Raw genomic sequence first — 22,930 nt, forward strand, 5'->3', positions numbered from 1 at the left:
AGCTGCTTTTATTAATATTTCCAGCGAATCCGCGCTTTATTAGCAAACAGCCGTCATGTGGCTGATAAATTATTAATGTGGTCGTCGCACAGCTTGTATTTTGTGACCCGTTTTTAGCAGGAAGCGGTGTAAGCGCTTTAAGTTTTCGATATGCTATTTTCTGATGTTCTAGTTTTGAAAACTGTTAACAATGTATTGGTGTATTAACAGAAATATAAAGCAAAAAAGTTTGAATAGAAATATTATAGTCCCATTTTTATGAACTTTATTCCGGATTAAATTTATTCCGATTTGTATGAAAATTATTCGGCACTAAAACACGTAATTAGATGTTTCTATTTGAATTCTGTGTTAATTCAAAAATTTTCAGTAATAGTCCATAACTAAGCCCCATTGTGATTTTCATTAATTGTATAGATATACTAATTTTTACCCGTAGTTTCACCCGCACGAATATAGCCCCACCTACGAGATGAAAAGTATGTACTTCTCCATACTCTTTAAATTTTAAGAAGATTTATTCAGTATATTACGCGTGAAGAGACAACAAATAAACAAATAAATTAACTTTCGTTAAAATTAACATTTATAATATTAGTTGGAAAAAAGATAATGATATTATTGTGATGGAAACATCGCAAGAATTTAATGAGACTGTACAAAATTTGCTGTACCTTTATAACTGCTATGAAATAATATCTTCATGACAATAATGACTCCTACTGATGTGAGGTTCAGAAATGGTTTCGTCGCTTAACTGTCTGGCCACCTTATAAAACGTCTGACTGAGCGTCCATTTATCATGGGACAGTCCGCCCAAAGACTTGAGAAGAAAAATAAAAACAGTGCAGAAATGAAGCATCTTCTCAGACCTATTGGTGTGCCCAATGTCTTAGAATATCGTTGTTCATAATAAAAATTAAAGAGCGACTTGGTTTTAGATATTTTCATTGCATGGCTTTTATACATACTAAATAGCGAGTCGTTAAATTTTACTAATTGTGTATTTCTTGCAAGAACTGTTAAAGAGGGTTGGTTATAACTTGAAGTTTCTTTGTTATCCTTTATATAATTATTAACCTAAACTGACGAGCTTACATGAAGAGAGAGAGAGAAAGATGGATATGGATGAAGCAAAAAAGGTATACAATACATACAGGGATCGGTGCAAACGGAATAATGCAGTTTTGCCAACCCTTCCGGAAAAATAAATATATATAGTTACGTCTTTATCATTCGCGGGGTGGACAAAGCCAACAACCTTGAAAAGACTGATAGGACACATTCAGCTGTTTGCCTTGATGATAGAATTGAGATTCAAATAGTGACAGGTTGCTAGCTCATCGCCTAAAAGAAGAATCCCAAGTTGATAAGCCTATCCCTTAGTCGCCTTTTACGAAATCTATGTGATGAGACGGAGTGGTCCTATCCTTCTACCACTTAACCACACGGCACTTCTGGAAAAAAGGTGTGATTTATGATATACTATACATCTGATTTGATTTTTGACCAGGTCAAAATGAATATTTTTTATCCAATGATTGTAATTATTATCTCACAATGCAAGCCTCAAACTTACTTTGGGCTAACCTCAATCTGTGACAGTGGCGCTTCTGTATGTTTTCTATTTTATGTACTGAACGCAATTTTCAGCAAATGCAAGTAGTTTTTCTCTGTGACACGTAAGCAGGAAATACCTTTGTGATTCTTAGTTTATGTAAGTTTTTATTAATAAAGTTTTTTATTGTTCTGTTCTGAAAAACTATTATTTTGTACATCTTCTTTTTGTTTGTACCTACTGTATAAGTACGACGCATATTTAATTCATCAACAATTATATTTAAATTCAATTTAGTAGAAGCTTAAGTAATAACATAAGTATATATAAGTAACGGTACCCAAGTTTTACTCAACTGTAAATAGTTAATTGCCCAAATGTGAGTGTTACACTGACATACTATCTCGAGAACAATAAGTTATCTTCAAAAAACTGAATTGAACACTAAAAGTGAAGTCAAAAAGCGCAATCAAGAGGCAAATTACAAGGGAGCAAATCTGCCTTTTCAGTCGCTGGTCTAATAACTGTCTGAAACGTTTGCTATTTGGAGGCAATCTTTTGACTTCCTGCTGGGTCTCCAACGTTGCAATTAGGCTACGGAAGTCAACTAATGACGTATACAGACCTTTCGTGTACATGTGCCTATAACCAACATATTGTTATGTAGAATATAATATACCTTATATAGGTGGTCGAACGGTTATGGTACCCGAATGAAAAGTTTAATGGTTCATCACTCATTTCTGAGTTATGAACAATAGTTTAATTGGCAAGTTATATTTTCAGCGATGTAAAATATTGTGAAAAATCCTGCACATTCAGTCAATAATGGTAAATTATCCTGAAAAGGTTACAGAGGTCAGTAGACGCTTCATGTAAGAACCAGACTTACCTGATCCTGGGTCATGCTCATTGACGGACCCTGGGCTCATCTCCAGAGCGGTGGAGGAATCTACATGATTTAAGAAAATAAATGTTGTAAAGTTTACCATTTAACCATATAGCAAAACCACAACTAAAAATAAGTTACGAGTTTCTCGTGGATTTTTTTCAATTACGGAGGGTAAGTGAATTTCGATGGAGACCAAACTAGTCAACGGTCAAGAACACTTTACTGCTCTTTACAGAGTTTTCCTTATACTAATACCATTCACTGATTTCTAGTAATGGGCTTACTACCAACACAATTTTTATGACTATCCTTATGGAGACCAGACAAAAATATATACAAAAAATCCACAATATTCCAAGATCTAAATACATATATTATTATAGAAAAGGGCACTAACTAACTGATTGGCTGATATATCTGGGGAGACTTGAAATTTGGCATGTAAGTTCCTTATGTAGTCTAGGGGGCTAAAAGTGGGAATTTCATGAATTTAAATGGATGCGATTTTTCTCGGGAACAGAAATTAAGTAAGTTTTTTGTTTCGAGCGAACTCTAGAAAGACATCATATTTGTAAAGTGGCGAGTAGAAAGATGTAGTCTCTGCCTACCCCTACAGGAAAAAAGCGTGATTTTATTTACGCACGTATGTCGTAAAAGGTTGCAAAATTTTATTACGCGGTACACATTAATAATCCGACCATTTCAAGTAAACTTTAGCATATAATAAACGATTTTCGTGTAATAAAGTTAGTAAAATATGCATTAGGCTTCAAGCCTTCGCCGATGAAATGGGGAAGAATGAGTATTTCATTCGAAAACTTCATTAAACCGTTCCCTTGGAAACACATGAACTTGACATGATATACATCAACCAATGCGTGGGAACTCATTAAGGAAAATTTAGGTTTAAGCTTGAGTTATAAGAATTCTAAATATGTTCTTATGGAAGAGGAAACTGATTGACTGACATATCATTGTACAGCCCAAGCTGAAGATAAGACAAGCTGATGTGTGTACTTTTCCACAATTACCACGGAAACGGATTTTTGCAAGGTTGTAAATGTTTGCAAATACATAGGTATATAAGGTTTAATTTTGAGAAATAACGTTAAAATAGGTAGGTATAATTGCATAATAAGTTCTAATTGTGGGTTGGTGGCAGCCAGGTAGTCAAACAAAGAAAGGGAAAGATAAGAGAACATAATGCTATATATGTACAAAGAGGCTCAATATTTTCTTTTTTAATACCACAGAAGTGATATAATATACTCACGTAACTACCTGCCTGAAATCGCCTGAGTGCATCACCTTGGTTGGTAATAAACCCTTGAAGACGAGCTCTCCACACTTCTTTTATTTCGATTTCCCGCCGTTGTTCTCAAACTTTGAGTGTTATTACGTTCTTTGGGAAATAAAAATGTGACTACTTCGGTACGGTTATCTTGAGATGAATTTTTATTATGTTGAAATGAAATAACGTTATAAGCTACCTTAATTTAAATACACATATTTAGAAATTTGATAGGCAAAGTTGTAAGTGAAATCATATTTTAAGCAATTAAAAAAAAACATGATATACGTAAAGTTAATATGTGTTATGTTGAACAGGTCAATATTATCTTAAACATATTCCTAAATTTCGACCGTAATACTGCATTTGGTAGAGTTGACAATGTATGAAAAAGCTTCAGTTTCAGATTTACGCTCTTATCGATTCTTCTTAATTATTATTTAACAAACAAGTTAACTTTTATGAATAATAACTTAATACCTACTGTGTATTACGCACCTAAACTCTAAAAGCTTAGTCCATAAATTATACGACTTAAAGCCAACACAGTAAAATGAGATCTGCCACACGTCTCGCGAGATAAAAAGAATCCGTGCGGCAGATAAAATCGTCAAAATAAATTATATCACGGGGAAGTGCCACACCGTCACGCGAACTCTAATGGCATAACAAAGTTAGAAAGAAAACTTTGCAGCGGGCTGCTCTTTTGCGTATTTATTAACATCGCCACTGGATATAGGACTCTTTTAAAGAAATTACGGTTTATTTTCAGAGGTCAACTTTGGTTGGTTGTATTGTGAAATCTGTTTGTGTTAAAGTCGTCACGTGCAGCCACTGATGAGTCGTAGACGTGATATCACTCACTTGAACGTGACTCGCGCTTTATTTGACGTTTCGCGCCTAAAGTTAAGCGGGCGCCTTAAAACTGTTTGAAGCTGTTGGAAAATCTGCTTACAAATTGAATTAAGTCATCACGACAATGATTTTTAAATAAATTCTTCCTTATAATTTTCACGCTAAGAAGGGAATATTTTTATATATAAATATCTTAAAAATAGCAAACAGGATAACAAAGTGTGAAAAAAATTACAATATGTATTTGTGAAATTTTTGATTTCGTTCCAAAATTTTATGTTTACGTGATTCTGTAACTAAATCGAAAACATAAAATAAAATATTTTAATTGACATTACTAGACAATTATTAGTATGTAAACTATGTGTTAAAAAATAACATATTTTGAAGAAATTTAGTAAAAACCACTAGGCAATTTTATATGTATTCAATCGTTTGTATGATATTACTAATGAATTTGATTAAATTCAACTAAATAAAATACTATTCACTATTTTAATCTCAATTCCAGCACTAAGCCATCCATAAACACTTTCTTGATTAATACCTAGCTGTAACAGAAGATTAAAGATTTTCCTCAATTAAAAGAAATTACGAAAATGAGAAATGGGAAAAGTTGATTCCACGGCATCGAGTTGTGGCCAAATAATTTTAATGAAGTCTGAAATGTCTGCTTTCTTTTTGTTCTTGAAAATTAATTCCCCGCTTAATTTGGAATTAAAAAGTGAGTTCGTAGATATCTTGCTGATAATCGCGTAATCTCTTTGAGAGACTTATGTTCTATTTTTTCTAAAAATAATAAAATGTAGGGGTTTTCGTTTGATATTTTAAGAACAGAACAGAGTGTGCTGGATATAATATGAAAAAATATTGTTGATGAAAATAAATTAATAGAAATTTAGTATGTCCTCACATAAATTTTAATAATGACATCGATTATAAAAACTTTTTTTAATGAACACATTGTCATTTTTGGGATCATCGTCATTGAATAGTTTATGAAATAATAAACTGGATATTTGCTACTTTGTATTTTTCCTCCTTTCTGTGATGTTACAATCTTGTTTAATTGGACCGCCGCTTCTTCTACACTTTAATTACATGTTGTGTTGACGTTATTATGTGATACCTTGTATTCTTTATCTGTATCTTATATCTTTGCTTATAACTCTTCTTATAACTTAAAAATAACAGGTTTATTGATTAAAATTACAGTTTTATGTTCGGCTTGTCCGATTTTATTTATTAATCCTAAAATCCGAATATTCACTGAAAAAGTTTGCCTACGCATGTAGTTTACACAACCCCATAAGTAGTAATACTTTACACTTGATCGTTTGTACTATAATAATTGCAATATTACGCAGCGCAAAGCCTGATTTCCTTTTTTCTGTAATTTTTACAAATCATTTATTAGTGCTCGTCTGGAGTCCCCAGGGAATATAAATGCCAAATTTCAGCTTCCTACGCAGCCGTTCCGGCTGTGTCGTATGTCAGTCCCTCACTCATCATCAATCAGTCACGAAAGAGTTTATTAAAAATTGATTCATCACATTTTAATAAACATTATATACGTTATCGTCTTTGTATTTTATATGCCAGTATTCTTATATCACTTACGTAACTTGATATCGGGAGGAAATCATTTGTCGTGCTGGAAGTTGATATGGACAATAAGCATTGATATATTTTGCAATGATATAATTTCACATAAATATTGGTATTTCTAGAATTCGGCTGGAATTATTTAACAAAACAAAAGTTATCTCTTATAATAAATTGCTATTAAATATTTTATTTTATTTGGAAAACATACAGTCATATATCTTGTACAAAATCTCATTTAGTTATTTTAGACCATTTACATGTTTTCGCATAAGTGTAGCAAAATGTATAAATATATCTATAAATTTATCGAGTGTACGTATAAATGTACCGAATAATCACAACGCACTAAGTTTTAGGAAAAAGGAAATTACGAGAAATCGTAAGAGAAAAGCTGCTTTTCGCGAGTCGACTTGTTACATTGTGAATGACGGCGGGTTCTGAAGAGAAAACGGCAATGATTGATGAGGGAATTAATTAATACGCCACTTCCTTTCTACATTACAAAAAAAAAATCGGTGAAGTGCGAGTCTATTCGTCTTGATTATCCATACGTAATAACTGTGTACATTTCGTTAGATTTTTTTTTATGAAACATTTCATAAATATGTTTAAGACGTGCGCTGCTTTTTGTTATATTCAACGATTATCTAATTTTATTTGTACAAAAATATTTGTAAAAGTACTTTGAACGAATTTAAGCTCTGGATCTAATCATGGGAAATTTATGTCAAATTTCATTTATATCAAATGTTAGTAACATAGGTAGCTACTTAAAGTCATCTTCAAAGAAGAAAATATTCGGTTAACATTTTATTTTCTCGACTTAGAAAACGTAAGCTGCTGATCTGCTCGAATCCAGGAATCACGAATAAAAAGCAAAAAATAATACAGGCCAGTTTAATTTTACCTCGGATAAAATCTGCTTTTTCACCTTCCCGAGATCAAGAAAGGCGTACTATTCCCTGCAGTTTTAAAAAGTAAAGTTCAATCAGAAAAAACGAAGGCATTGAACATGGCGGTTGCGAATCGTCGACGATTTTAATATTCTAATTCGAAACCACTGGAAGAAAAACTGAGGTTATTAAACAAGACCGCGATGCCATTACTATTCGCTGAACGCTATATTTCTCAACCCTTTTTCTGTCTTTTCCAAAAGTTTTAATTAGTGCCAGAGGACACTATCCAAGCTCGTCTTAGTTGTGCCAGAATTTATTTCAAAATTTTCTGAAGTTAAACACCAACATTGTTTTAACTGGCATTTACCATTACTTTTATGAAAATAGAATCTTTGAAAATGTAAATAAAGATAAAAATAGAGAATGACAAATAAAAGCTGCCCGAAACGTATCATAGCGACCTACTAGTTAAAGTGATGGCCAGCCAAAAGCAAGAATAGTTTTCGGTATCACAGAGCCTTGTGAACCAGTCCCTACGTAGTGATGGTTCTCCTAATGATTCATCATGATTATTTTCTACATGCCCACACGCTACAACTGAGTACAACTGAGGCCAGCAATTTGTACTTTGAACGCAAAATTTTATCGTTCAAATTATTGATATTAACATACAGCGTTTCTAGAAATATATACCTATTTATAAGTTGTTTCAATCTTTGCTAACTATATGTTTTTGTATATACAATTGCGTTACGGTAACACTAACACAGTTACTTCACATATATATTAATCTATCGCATTCAACCTAACAGCTTGCACTTATTTTCTTCCAAAACCAACGTCGCCAGTAATCGGGCGATAAATCTTGACACTTCCATTGTCTATAGTAACACTAATAATCATTAAGAATACTGATGGAGATGTTAGTGTGGACACATAAACATTCATGATAAATCAAATGTCGTTACGTCATTAATGCCGTCCGGGGGAGGCGATAAACTCATCCTACGAACATTAGCGTTTTATCAACAGAGAATATATCACATAACATGAATATAGTAGATAAGTATATACTGTACATACTTAACAGAAGTATGCCCACGGTTTCACCCCGTTAAGCGTGTATTCCCGTTAATTTAGGTTCCCGTGGGAAGCAAGCGAATATTTCAAATTTGGTACCTAGCGGTTAGGTAGGCTGTGCGTTTATATATCAGTCAGTCTGTGTCTTTTTTAATATATTTAGATTTTGATTAATGTAGGCTTCTATGCTGGTATGGTAGCGAAGAGAAAACATAGTGTTACTTCCCATGCAGATATAAAATCAAACAACAGAAATACTTAACTTGAGATTCTTCTTTTAGGCAATGGGCTGACAACCTCAATCTCAATTCCATCATTAAGCTCATTAGCTATATGTGGTAAAACTATTTTTGAGAATTCTGTTTCTGTCTACCCCATAAGGAATCAAGACGTGATATGCGTATCTACATTTGTTAACGTGAAAGAGTCACGCAAAAAACTTTTGTTACAAAAATTTACTCCCACGCTAAACGTTTGCCCTCATAAATATACAGTTTTAATCTAAAGTGCTGTATTGTTTTGCTGGAACTGGAACAAGACACATTAACGAGTGACAGTAATAAAAAGGAACAAAACAGTAGTTGAGTTGCACAATGAGCGAGACACCGGTGTCAAGTACAGAAAATTATGTCCATTCATCGGGTGCTGGCGGGATTAAGCGGAATGAGGCCGCGTCTTCAGCCTACTAGGATCACGGAGAACGGCAGATGTAGCAACTGTGATTAAATTTTAATAAAATTGCTGTATATAAATTTCTTTTTTGGATGGTAGCTAATCTATCTTTTAAGTATTTAAAGCCATCCAGAAGTTGATGCCTGCGAGAGCAGTATGGAATGATAACTTCGACGTAAATGCGAAAAAATAGAAGAAAATATGTATTATTCGAAAGTTGTGCAGAGATCACGCTATATACCTACATACAGACTGTAATCAATGTGATGATAATGATTAAAATAAATGTTGTTAGTGAGATATTAAATGAGTTAGTATATTCGATATGTGATTCATATATGGTTTGTGAGGACATGGTATTAATTTTTAATGAAGCGTTGTTGATTGTTGAATGTTGACTTATGAACATTATTTTGCTCTCGTAAAAATGTTTTTCGGATTATTATCGGGAACTCGCTCTATCGTAACATATTTAAAACCGCTCAGGAGATTGAACTGAACAAAGTAGTGGATTATTTCTTATCACATTTCCTTCTGTCTGTAATCAGGGTGCCCTGACTCCCGTCAGTAAGTTTAAGCACCCATTTCTGAACATGGCTTAAGCTCTCTAATTAAAATATTTGTTGCGATGTCTTATTAAACTGTGTTCAGTTAAACAGCATAATGAGATAATGATTAATGAGCTCAGAAGCGCTTTCATAAAGGATATTGTAGAAAGATTAACTCAGAAACAGTTTCGAAAGAAGAGATATTGACAAAGTGTTATAGCATTATTTATGAACTTTATTTAGTAACACATTTAATGTTAAGATTCTTTTAAATTGTTATAAGTACAATCAGTTATTTTTGATTAACTATCCGTGAAAATTTTTTTTGGGTTAAAAACATGTTGAGTAATAAACTAAGTGGAAATATACAAATTAAGTTATAATAAAAAGTACCCCAAATCATGCCACAAGATGGGAAATTAATAGAATAAACTATAGCAGTTTAGAAAACAAACATAATTTTAAATTTTAAGGGGTTAACTGGATTTATAATATATTATGACCTTATTTAATGTAAGTACGTTCTAAACTGTCACTACAACTCGAGCATTCTCATAAAATTACAGGTAATCCTTGACCTTTGGCTCGTGAATTATCGCCGTTCGAATATACGAAGCGGGATGCCCAAAGGATAACTAGAATCAGATATTACGTCCCGCAGAAGTACCCGAAATGGACGTAAAATTTTGATGATCGTTCGGATATAATGGGGTTCGGAGGACAACAGGGACTGAACGAACTTGAATACTGTATGGAATGTCATATATGTAACTCTACGAAGATGTATTCGCTTCGCAAAATATATTGTTATCTTCAGAAACGATTTGATTCTGTGCGTTATATTGAAAGAAAGTAAGAAACATTTTTGTTGAAAGAATTGAACGCAATCATTTAGTTAAATGGGAAAATATAATGAATTTAATATCAATAGAAGCTTACAGTATGAAATTCAAGAAGTAGATAAAAATATATAAATCAAGGCAAACTTGGGATTCTTCTTTTAGGCGAATGGCTGACAACCTGCCAGTGCATTCCGATCTTATCGAGACTGCTAGCTCTGTCTTCCCCTAAAGGATGGAGACATGATTATATTTATGTATATATGGAAAATTTTAAATTGTATTTGGTAACATTGCTCTTTTTGTTCACTAAATATATTTCAAGTTAGTTTAGTAGTTCTGACTTCTGTCTAACTAACGTACCTAACTCGTCAAGGAGATCTAACCCAGTTTGTATTTTGGTTACATAACCACTAAAATGTGCAGGCTTTCTTCGTTGTTGGAATATCAGCTATTGTATAATATAGCATGTAGCGCCCATCTCAGTAGCAGTGGGAAACTCGATCTTCGAAGTTGTCGACGATTACCTAGGACAAACGGTTGCTTTAGGTAGGTCCAACTTTGAGAAGGACCTATCTCGGAGGATCGCAGGAAGATACGTAATATGTTCTCCTCCCAAACCTTAATGTCTCGTTTTGAATGAAACATATAATTCTTAGTCAATAAAGATCTAATTAATGGTTACAAAGGCCACAGTCGATTATTGAGTTTCCTCAGAAATTGACAATAGGCGGTCGAAGTCTTAGTAAATATGTAGAATTTGTGGAAAGGTTCAAGTCATATTTTAAAAATTAATGAAATAATGATAAGCAAAGTTGTTGAACTTCGGATTCTCTTTTTTGGCGATGTGCTAGAACCTATCTCGGAGCATTTAACAGGCATTTGATCTGCCTATTCGCCGTATGAATAGTGTCAATTTTCTGTGCTTCGTGAATAGACATTGTGCACAGGTTGATGAGGCAGCAACACAGAAAAAAATATATAAATAGACAAGTATTGCTTTGGCATAGCTATTTTACATGTCTTTTTATTGAACAATACATATGTCAAGTTAAAGTAGGTAACATACATATATATAATCACGTCTATATATAGATATCCCTTGCGGGGTAGACAGAGCCAACAGTCTTTCAACGTTCAGCTGTTTGGCTTAAGAATATAATTGAGATTTAAATAGTGACAGGTTGCTAGCCTATCGCCTCAAAGAAGAATCCCAAGTTTATAAGCATAACCCTTAGTCGCCTTTTACGACATCCATGGGAACGAGATAGTATGGTCTTATTCTGTTTTTTTTTTTTTATTGGTGCCGGGAACTACACGGTACCAATTAAAAAAGGTATACTAGGTAATATATTACCAAAATTATGAATAATTGTTACAATCGACACTATTGATAAAGAGAAAGGATTTGTATTTTTGTATGTTTGTAACGAATAAACTCAAAAACTACTAAACCTATTTCAAAAATTATTTTACCATTAGAAACCTAATTATCCAAAAGTGCTATAGGCATATATTTGTTTCGGATTATAGCAACGGAACAAAGATTAAGTATATTTAGCCTTTGATGATGAATTCCTTATAATATGAACAACTTGTAAACAACATCTTTTTGACTTTCAACCCAAAGATTGTGGCCAGGACGTGTACAAGTGCTTTTATTGTTGGTTGTTAACATTTCTTAAACAAAACTTGCAAACTTTGGTTACATTTTATAAAATTAATGGAAACGACATCCTTATCTCAATACACAGTTGAATAATTAATGAGCCGAGATAAATTTCCTCCTCAAGAAATATTTAAAATGTTAAAAGTGTATCCTATTGTTTTTATTCAGAGAGAATTGGCTTATGAAAGCGATTCAAATTTGCAAGAGATTCAATTTACATAACGAGGTATTTGTACCGCATAGAGATTAAACCTTCTGTTCCGTTTTGTTTGCCGAGTACACCGCCCACTTTCCCTTCCCTAAACTGCCTTTCAGACTGGTTTTAAAGATAAAAACAATTGTTTTATGTAATCGTTCATTATATAAAATCGCTGCTTTTTCCCGGAGGGGTAGGCAGAGACTACACCTTAACCGTTATCGGCTGTAAGTTATAATTGTGTAACTTATTTTAAGTTCGGGGTATTGAGGCAATTATTATCTTTACTAATAAAAGGAATTCAAATTAAATAAATGAACATTTAAATCTTTATGAAATCTATGAAACACTTCTGTTTGGATATCTTATCCCCACTCATTAAAGTGGGGTTGGTACAGTACCTATACCAATATTAGATTTTACAATTCGCACCAGCCATCTGTAGACACTCTTTTCCTGCTCACAGCCTTTCCGACGTATAGGTATCTTAAACATGCCTGCTACTCTGTAGAACATCACATATGAGATAACCCAACACTAATTTCTAGCATCAGCTGTCTTTCGTTAACTAAGCTAAGCTACTAAATTAAAAACTTTAAAATAGTAATGTGTATTATTTAACTGCAAAGATATTATCAATGTTATTCTTCTTCCTCCTGTCTTTTGTTTTGCGCCACATGCATTTTAACCAAGCACTTTACCGATTCGACTACCGACGCTCTTAAAAAGATATTTATAATGCTATTTCCATATTTTGGCCCGTTTTGTTACTAATATTTATTGATTCATTAATAACTACAATGCCAAACAAACAAAAAATATTCGGCTTTCTTAATACCTTGACCCAAGACGCAATATGAAAGTGAAGACTTTTTCATTGGTAATAAATGTAAACGATGCCAGGGTGCGCAATTAAAGTGAAGCGAGCTGCGCCCAGGAGGAGGCCATATCTTTGAGTTTCCACGGCTCAAAGTTTTAATTAGTGTCAGAGATAATCTCCATTTTCTTCATATTTTTAAAACGAAAACCGTATTTATAGAAACGTGCATTTGAATTATATGGACTTTTTGTAAATTTAATGGCTTGGTTCATGACGTTCATTTTTGCATGAATCCTTTTTCATTTAAAATGTTTAATTTTTTCGGAATTTATACATACGTAGGTACTCAAATCTCTCTCTCAACTTCGCTTGTTGCTCCTCCGCCGCTTTGCTTCAGCCCGGAGTGTTTTTTACTTCGTTTGTTGGTCTTCAGCATCCTAGGTTTTATTAATTATTAAAAGGAAAACAAATGAATGACTTTTATTTATTTATAGGAATATACCAACTAGTTGCGTATCGTGGGTTCCAGACTTTTGAGGCTATTTTCAGTACGAGTGGATTGAAACTTGCATGTAAATGCGAGCCAAGTTAGTGTATCATTAGTTATGGGAAGTGATCATGTAAGGTTAGGTGTCTAGAAATACATAACTAACGACCGAGTGAAACAATAAGATCTTAACAAGTACTTACAAAAGATTCTTGAGTGAACACAAATAATGAACAGATCTACATATGTTAGAAGTAAAAAGTATATATATTATCAGCAGGTGAAAGGTGTCTGTGGTCGATTCGGAAAGGTACCGAATTTATCAGTGTAAAACCCTAACTCACCGATACAGGATACATGGTCAAGAGCATACCTCTCCTGAGTAGTGAGGATAACTGGGACTATAGCCAGGAGGAAGAAGAAAGGTATCAGCGGGTGTTTCTCTCTAAATTTGCGAACTTATATGTTACAATATCAATATTCGGACATGAAATATAAATACCTATGTTGTTCATTATAAATGGCTAAAAATATTCCCCATTGTTCATTTTCCAGCCAATTATTACAAAGCTTAAAATAGAAATAATGAAAATTGAGGAAAATCGCGTTGCCCTCGCGTCCGTACCTGGTCGTTTACTCCAAATGTTCCGCATAATTATTGAATTTTTTTTTATTGTTACATTTCTGTTTCATTCTCACATACGTACAAAGAAAACATACATTCTCTAATATCAGGCGGCATATGGTGGCATTAGGCAATAATAACAGAACAATTTGTGTCCGCGCTTTGTATGTTATTAGCGATTGTTCTAATAGTTCTTTGATTGGACCCTGTTAGGTATGTGGCAATTTTTGAGGTTATCGATATGCTTAGTTACTGTATTCAATATATGTACATTGTACCTATTGTACGAAAACAGTATGCAATTTATAGCATATATGTTCTGTAAAAGCAGTTTCAATAATCAAAAATTAAATTTGATAAATTATACTAGTTTGCCGCGAACTTGGATGTCGTAAATAATTTGTTTTTTAAATTGTGAATATGTAAAAATTTGATTCCCGTGGCTCAAGTTATCATAAACACAAACATACATACTCACAAAAAATATATTTTTGCCCCAGGATGATTTATAAACTTTCTTTGCATCATTAACACAAAATTTTAATACTACTTTGGCCTATCAATAAAAGCTGTTGAATATACAAAGTATTTTTATCTTTTAACTAAACTAAAAATCCTGTCGAATGTAAGAATAGGAATAGGTATTTAATAAAAGATAAAAACATTTGATGAATAGAATGTCTGAAGGAAACAGACGTCAAGTTATTATGATGAGAGTTCGTTTTTATAACTTTCATGAAGATTTCCAGAAATTTGCCGGTTCACTTGTTTCGGTAGAACAATCACTGCTTATGATTGGTTGTAACGGTGAAACGTATTTTGTCTGAATTTTCTTTATTTTAACATTAATTTTTAATTGATGGAAATATTTGCCTTTTTAGATTGTAACTTTATTACATTTTTGAAATTATAAATGTCCGTCACTATTCATACATTATTTTCATTATTATCAATGTTCATCCATTTATTCATGCAAGTGCAAGCTCGTCCGCTTAGGTTTGACTTGTCATTTTTGAGAAGACCATAAAAGGTGGCTGATTCTTTAATTCCCTAGTCGTCAAAGTAAATAAAAAACTCAGTCAGAAAGTATCAAACCTAGTTTTTGGTGTGGAATAATTATTCAGTATGTCTGCCTCATTATGACAACAACACTGGCAAGAGACGACAAAAAATAAAATAAATCACACACACATTTTAGTTTTACTTTACGGACTGAAATATATTAATGCACAGATATAATATTAAGTGAATTCATGAGAGTATGATTGGCAGATTATTTTATAATGACGTAGGCGGCATGAAGTAACTCTTAAATGCAAAAATAAAGTTTTAAAGAACTTTTTTTAAGTGTTACTTTACAGTGTAGAGATTTAGCAAAGTTCTTACGGTTCATTGCTTATTCGACACTAACATGCCTGGGAAGTTTTTAATGATCTCTCCTCATTCTGGATCTCTATTGAAACTAATCTCTACATTTGGTATAATAACAATTGTTAAATAACAGTATCTGAACAGAACTAGAGAATTCCTTTTATTGTATTTAATTTATAAAATTCGTAGTGGCATTTAGTGCCCATTTATGCATTATAACTAAAATTTATAAATATGTTTAAGTCTTCTTCCCCCTTGCTTTACTACCAGTTGCATCCCCTCCTTTCTGAAGAGGAGCCTGGGGTATGCCTTTGACCATGGATCCTGAATTGGGTGAGTCAGGTTTTTAACCGAAGCGGCTCCTATCTGCGTCCTTAATCTTTGCAGAAGAATTTAATCCGTATTGGATCGATCATGGTTACACCATCCACTTATATCAAATGTTCATTTGTAAGTATATTAAGTACTAACTGTTCAGATTACTTTGTATTTACGCGTAATTAACTCGCGATCGATATTAAGATTGATTCGGAAAGGTTAATACCAATTAAGCGTATGTGTATAAAATTTTGAAGTTGAGTTTGAAATGATACAATATCCGTTAACATTAATTAGTCAGTAAAAGATATCACGGTCATATACTGTCTGTCCTGATACTAATGTCTTGACACAGAGTTTTAGTTTAGTTTGCCGAAGAGAAAATCAAGGGTCGAACGACTTAGCGTGTGAATGATGACCAAATTATAAATAATGAAAAAAATTATGAACAGAAAAAAGGTTATTTGGACATTGGTTAATTACTTAAAAGCACGGCGAGCAAAAAATATATTAAGTGATTGATTTATAATTACTTCGTTGTTCAAAGAAAGATAAATTCGTTAATTGGTTAGAACAAGTACCTACTACATAAAGGGTTCAGTTACGACACGCACACTGAAAATTTTCAATATAAATCAACAACGACCATCAATATTCCGGCGCTGTTTATAATAACCGCATCTGAATTGCACCATAACGCATATTGAATTTTAAACTGACAGCGGTTGTCAAACTCACTCGCGCGGCTAGTTCGCGCGTCATCGATTTCTATAATTGGAGTAACTTTTCACGAGCGATGGTCGATATGATGCCAATTGTAGTGCAGTAATGTACAGTGTAGAGTTACACACACCGGTACTCTCAACCGATGAATACAACTCAGCGCATGGTCATAATTGGTTAATTATTTCCACTCGGCAAATTTTAATTCCGGGTGTGAACTGCTCGCAAAATAGTCCAATCGATTGGAAATGTATCTTGAATAACATTGTGCATTCAATATATTTTGAACAATCATTCTTTGCTCGTGAATACTGAAATAATTTAACTAAGGCTTCATAAACAATTTAAGAATAAGATTTGAGGTTTTTTCAACAATTAAACCTTTTTGTAACTTCACATATTGAATGGTATATTGTGTGTGCTCCCTTTATAAAAAACATTGATACATTAAATGATATACGATAGCAATAAAACTTTTTCTGTTGTGTTATTTTGAATACATCATTGTGTCGCTAATGCGTCCATTCCTATCTCTATTGCTATAACGCTTCCCTATATTTGGTTAGACGCATTGTCAAGTGCCACCCCTAAATACTATCTCCACTTCCGAAACATTACTTGAAAAGATTACGTACTCCAAAAAATTGCGAGGGTGGCAAAATGGTCCCGCATCTATTACCAAAGTGCGCTAGAGATTGATTTATTATTTTTCCAATCTCCTAAAACGATATACACATGTGGTTTTGTAAAAATAATGTAACATTGTTTTAAATAACGTTAGAATATATCACAAAGATGAGTGGGAGAAAATTTGATATGAGTAACAAATAGGTTGGAATATAGCAGTAATATTAGTGCAAATATTATTTTTCTTTTCGATAGTTATCACCTGATTCCAAGCCAAGTGTGAAACTGAGCCGAGCTCGAGGCGCGTTATTTCATAAAGTAAATATTTATGAACGAAAGGAGTTTTCTTCGCGCGTCCTCCGGTAAGCCGCCTGATCCGAAAAGACATAAACCTCCAGGGATTCAGTTCTAAGTTCACAAAGGCAATGCTCACTGGATATTTCTTATTTTCAGTTTCTTTGTAATGTTCCATTTCACCGACAAATTTCGAATTGATTGAATACGAAAAATCTATTGTTTTCTTGTTCAAAGTTGAAATGTCTCTGCTACCTACGATATAACCCAATTGTGTCAATTAAAATCGCTTTTGATGTAAATTGATAGAAGAACAATTCAATCATAAATCAAATTGTTCCTTAGCTACTTATATTTAGGTATACATGTGGTAGTGGTATTTAGGCTGTTTAGAATATATGTCTGTGTCATATACATAATATAGTCCAAATATTATGCATAGATATGCGTATAGTTAATTACTACCGTACATATATTCTAAAACCACAGTAATATGAATGCAAACAATAAAATTTTTAATCTGAAAGTTTTTTTTTCTATTATTCCCTATGATTTGATGTGTTTCAATTTTACCTTTTCTAAATACTCATTATTTCTATTATTATTGCTTCCTCTACTTTAGTCAGATAGTCTTCGTTTAGTTAGTAGCTGTCGTAATATCTTGTTTTGTAATAGTAATTCAATAGTCACAGACCGATATTCTTTAACTCTTGGATAGCATCTCATGCAATTTTTATCTTCTAAAAGATATTAAGTACTCTATGTTTCTGTTTACTTATATATCTATATATTACCATACTTACCTACAGTTTGTAACATTGGATATATTCGCTATCAGAATTGCTTATCATTCCACAGTTCAATGAATCATTTGGCTGTCAAGCGAATATACAATTACGTTTAGAATAATGTTATAATAGTTCAATTAATATTCATGTGGAAACAAGTTTAATCACGGTAATAATTTGCAGGACGATAGATAAGTACGAGAGCCTTCCAAATATATCAAAGTTTAAAAAATCATTATCAAACTAGTTTTACTCACGGAGTTTCACGGGAGCAGTGTTTTCCATAAGAAATCATTGAAAGATAAAAAGCTGTAACCACTAAATTTGTTATGATGACCATTTAAAAATAGAACTTGAAAAAAGTAATAAAATAAGTAATCGAAATGTATAGAATTTTTGGAGGTTTGGTAGAACTTTCGCTGATGATTTTATATCCTAGTATTATTACATAATTAAATGCTAATATAAAATAGATGTTTTATTTTTGGTATTGATGCCAAAATTGAGGATGAATGTTTTAATTATAAATTAGTAGAAGAACTGTCAACATACCTTTTTATTTTAATCCTCGTGCAACATTATGGACCTTTAACAGTAATCGCACATTCGTCAATTTGTGATGTCAACCAATCGACACCTCCAAATGACTGTCAGTGAGCGATCAAATTGGCAGATGCGTAATTAACATTTTCAATGTTCATATACCTATGTTTTGTTTTGTCTCTCAATGTTAAAATTAGTCAAAGGAGCAAACTTAATATCATATTGGTAGCTGATTAAAAGCTAACAATTATATTATCCAGATATCGTTTTTAGCGGTAATTAAGCGACGGCGGTCGAATCGATAAGGTGCCCAGTTAAAATGTGTGACGCGCATAAAGGCACAGGTTCGAATCTCAACATGGCCATGTACCAATGACTGTTTTCAAAGTTAATGTTCATTTGTTTTAATACTAACCGATGCTCTTACGGTACGGGAAAACATCGTGAGGAAACTCGTTCATTCGGGCAACTGGTTGTGTAACCATAATCGATCCAATATGGGTCAGGTTATCTACTTAACTTATCTTCCTTAATTTTTACTTATATATAAGTTAAAGTGTAGAGGAAGACGTAGTGTACCTTTCATCCCGATAAAAACTAAAGTTCTCGTGCAATTGAGAAAAACTTGTATTCTTTTGTAGGTGACGCTAAAATCCGGAGTGTTGATGGCGCTAAATTCGCGCGGGCGAAGCTGCTGGTATAGTTTAGTAGAAATATAATTTATATACCTATTAAGGAGTTAAAAAAAGAAACGGAAAATAAATGGCACGAGTTACAAGTCGTGGGAAATTGGGGATTAGTGTCTCCGGCGAAGTGTAGATCACCCGCGTGTTTGTTCTGACGGGATCACGCTGACATAACACATGTTCTCCTTAGGGCGATATTGCACTAGTCTTTAATATAACGAATTAAATTTGTAAAAGATTTAGACATGAAAAGAAGAAAGTAACTAATATTATGATTACAGATTTTGTTTTGAATAGTGATCCAACTCAGCATTGATGGAAATCTCGGTAATAAAAATCTTTCGTTGGGACCTAAGGAGTCAAAATTAATAAATTTAAAATTTTTATTCATTATTATAGGATACTTCATATCGCTTAATAATTGTCAAAACGTAGGGTTTAACAACATTGGTTGACGTCAAATAAATTAAGTTGTTGTGTTAAGTTGAGTAACAACACGTTACATAACTAATACTATAATCTATCTCCCAGTCATAAACTATTGTGGGTCTCTCTCTCTATAATCTTTGCTTGTTCGTTTTTCTTGTTCGTTCGTGTAGCGGACTTTATTATACTTTACGGTACAGGCAGAGTCGGTTGTTACTTGATCATATATGCTACTACATAGGTACATACATAAAGTAAATAACATCTTTATTCCTTAAGGGATAGACCAGAGCCAACGGTTTCGAAAAGACTGAAAGGCCACGATTCAAATAGTGAAGGCTGCCAGCCCATCATCTGAACAAAGAATTTCAAGTTTATTAGTACCCTTGAAGCCAGCATGGAAGACTGCATGAGGTGAATGCGCGGCGTGGTCCAATTGTAAAGTGCCGGGAACCATACAGCACATAAGATATTTTACGATTTTCATCATTTAATATTATTCTTAACCGATTTTTTAATTTAAACTAGTGAAGGGCTTCAGTTTCAGTTGCCCACGCCTTGATTAAGTAATTTTATAAATAGAAATTCCGCAGTTCTTTATGGTTCCGATTGCTATTATGGTTGTGTGTTGAAAATACATAATTATGCCTCAATGTTCAGAAATCACCTGAATTGAAAATATGTATGTCTAAAAACACCACTTTAATAATGTGATAACGCCCTTACAGTAAGTATAGACAGCGAAGGATTTGGCTTAATTTTCGGGAAACGAGGAAAATGTCGACAAAAATAGGGATTTAACACTTGAGCTTCAATTTATAACTACAACCTATTATCTAATACCTATATGTAATCAATTAAGATTGCCTACTACTATTTAATCATATTTTTTTTACTTTGTTTTGTCGAAAAAAAATAAACAACTGCAATTTTTTATGCAATACACCCAACGCACATCTTAACTTTAAGGGATGGGAATAGGGAAGAAAGTTAAATAAAATCCCCATTGAATAAAAGATTGTTCCTCCTAGAATTTCCGTCTTTCTAGTTATCCCGGCAGATTAGGATTACAGAAAAATATAAGTTCAATACAACGCGTGCTTTTCCGTGGAAACGCCAGCAATTTACGATGCCATACTTTGCTTGAAAAATAAGTTAAGTATATAATATTTTAATGAAATGGGTGAGGAGAAATGTTGTGAGGCATAAGATGAAAAAGAAAAGTATCAAAAAGTGAACAGGGCTCGGTGAGGTTTATGTAAATTAAGCGCCAAAATTTTTCAACTTACCAACTCTGTATTCTTATTATTTTCAAACAAAGCTGGAGTTTGACTGTTTGAATCTCGAGATGGTTATAAGAATTGAATTATCTTCAGGATTATTAACGAAAACAATTCAGTTCTTTCAAAACAATTCTGTTTGTGACTCAATTTGTAAAATTTTGTTGCTCGTGAATCTGTTTTCTAAATGGGGAAGTGTCAGGTACAATAATTTGACCAAAATACTGTGCTGACGTCACGTTTAGAGTGGAAAAGGGTAACGTTTGTTGTTATAGAAGAAATAAAGGTCGAAGAAGAAGTCACGGCGAAAAGCTAGTATAAGCATAGTCGAACTCTGCTATAAATGGCTGAACTTAAACAAGCCTTAGGTATTCTGAGACAGTTGCTTGCGGTGGAGGTACGTGTGTACAATGAGAATAAGAAATTATTTTATTTTTGACTGCCCAGACTTAATTGAAAATGTAAAACCAATAATTGTACAAACATCGTACCAATAACTCACAAGGCCTTCAACATGTCCAAAGTAACTACAGTCCATTATTTATATACTGATATAAAGATAAAGGCCCTTGAAATGTCATTTAGTTTAAACTACCAACTCATTATTATATGTGTAACTCTATTTCGCTTTATTTATTTAAATTTGTTTCAGTTCTTGAAGAAATAGACTACACTTATCATTCGGTTCATATGTAGCGGCGAAAGAAATATGGAAATTTAGAATTTAGTTCCCCAAAAATTGTACTTTAGCGATGCCTGGTGTATACCTAGCGGTTAGTGGTACATAAAGCTTTTGTTATTACTAAAGTTTGCATAAGTTATTATGAATGACTTAATGCGGGCTTGCGAGTTAATGCTTGTTGTGTATAATGTGACATTTCGCATAGAACATCATCTGCACGGTGACATCGCTGTAGTCGTTTGCCTGAGTATGCACGTAATATCGAAGATACAGAAATAACATCATGACTGTAATGAAATCTGTCATAGTTGTGTTTTCATTTAGTAAACACTGTGTCCTGCTATACCTAGAAGTGTAATATAATAGGCTATATTGATAGTGTCAAACAAGACTTGACCAGAAACTTTATTATAATTATATTCAACATCATCTTTATCATTTTTAGCAGTATTATCCATGTAGTTTAAATAAATTTAATTGATTACACACACAGTTAACTGAGCTTCAATCAGATTGAACAATCTGTCGTCGGAAAATCTACTTTGGAGAATGCTTCTTGAATCAGACTTTCGTGGCGTGGGGTTTCTTGAACCGGCTTCCTATACAAATAATCTTTAATTTGTTACGACTAGAGTAAGTGCCGGCAATGCAAGTGCAAGCTGCGCACTTGACGTTTCGCTCAGAGAACGTTGAGTGCCATAGTGTAGGGTAATCGGACGCGTTATGTGAAGAGTTGTGTTACTTATAAAGGACCTACCTACACATCTGTGTAGGTGTGTCTTTGTCTTTCTTAGATGTTGATTAACTAATACTTGATTGACTAATTAAGTAATGTTGTGAGAAAACTTTATTTAACTGTGGAATACATTTGCAGTGATAGTGGAAGTAAACTTCATTTGAATGCGCAAGAATAGTAAACTAACGGAATGTTGACATCGCACGAATTTAAAAATATTATTTATGGCTTTGTAGGAAGTATAGTTATAAAAGTTAGTTATTCCTACATAAGAAATAAGGAGAAAAGAGGAAAAAATAATCAGTATAAAATGTCTATATTATTCAACGTATATCTTAAGAACATGTAACAATAAAATTTATTTTTGACATATCCCTCACAAAACAACATCATGGCAACCGTTGCTATATATACCATGAA

General features: G+C 33.1%; 1 protein-coding gene across 1 annotated transcript in view; it reads right to left on the reverse strand.

The window, feature by feature from the left end:
- Positions 1 to 22,930, reverse strand: part of LOC106135414 (lachesin) — a 71,612-nt gene that overhangs the window by 19,775 nt on the left and 28,907 nt on the right. The gene's annotated exons all lie outside the window — the stretch shown is intronic.

This window comes from Amyelois transitella, chromosome 3 (genome assembly GCF_032362555.1).
Source record: "Amyelois transitella isolate CPQ chromosome 3, ilAmyTran1.1, whole genome shotgun sequence".
Classification (NCBI taxonomy): Eukaryota; Metazoa; Arthropoda; class Insecta; order Lepidoptera; family Pyralidae; genus Amyelois; species Amyelois transitella.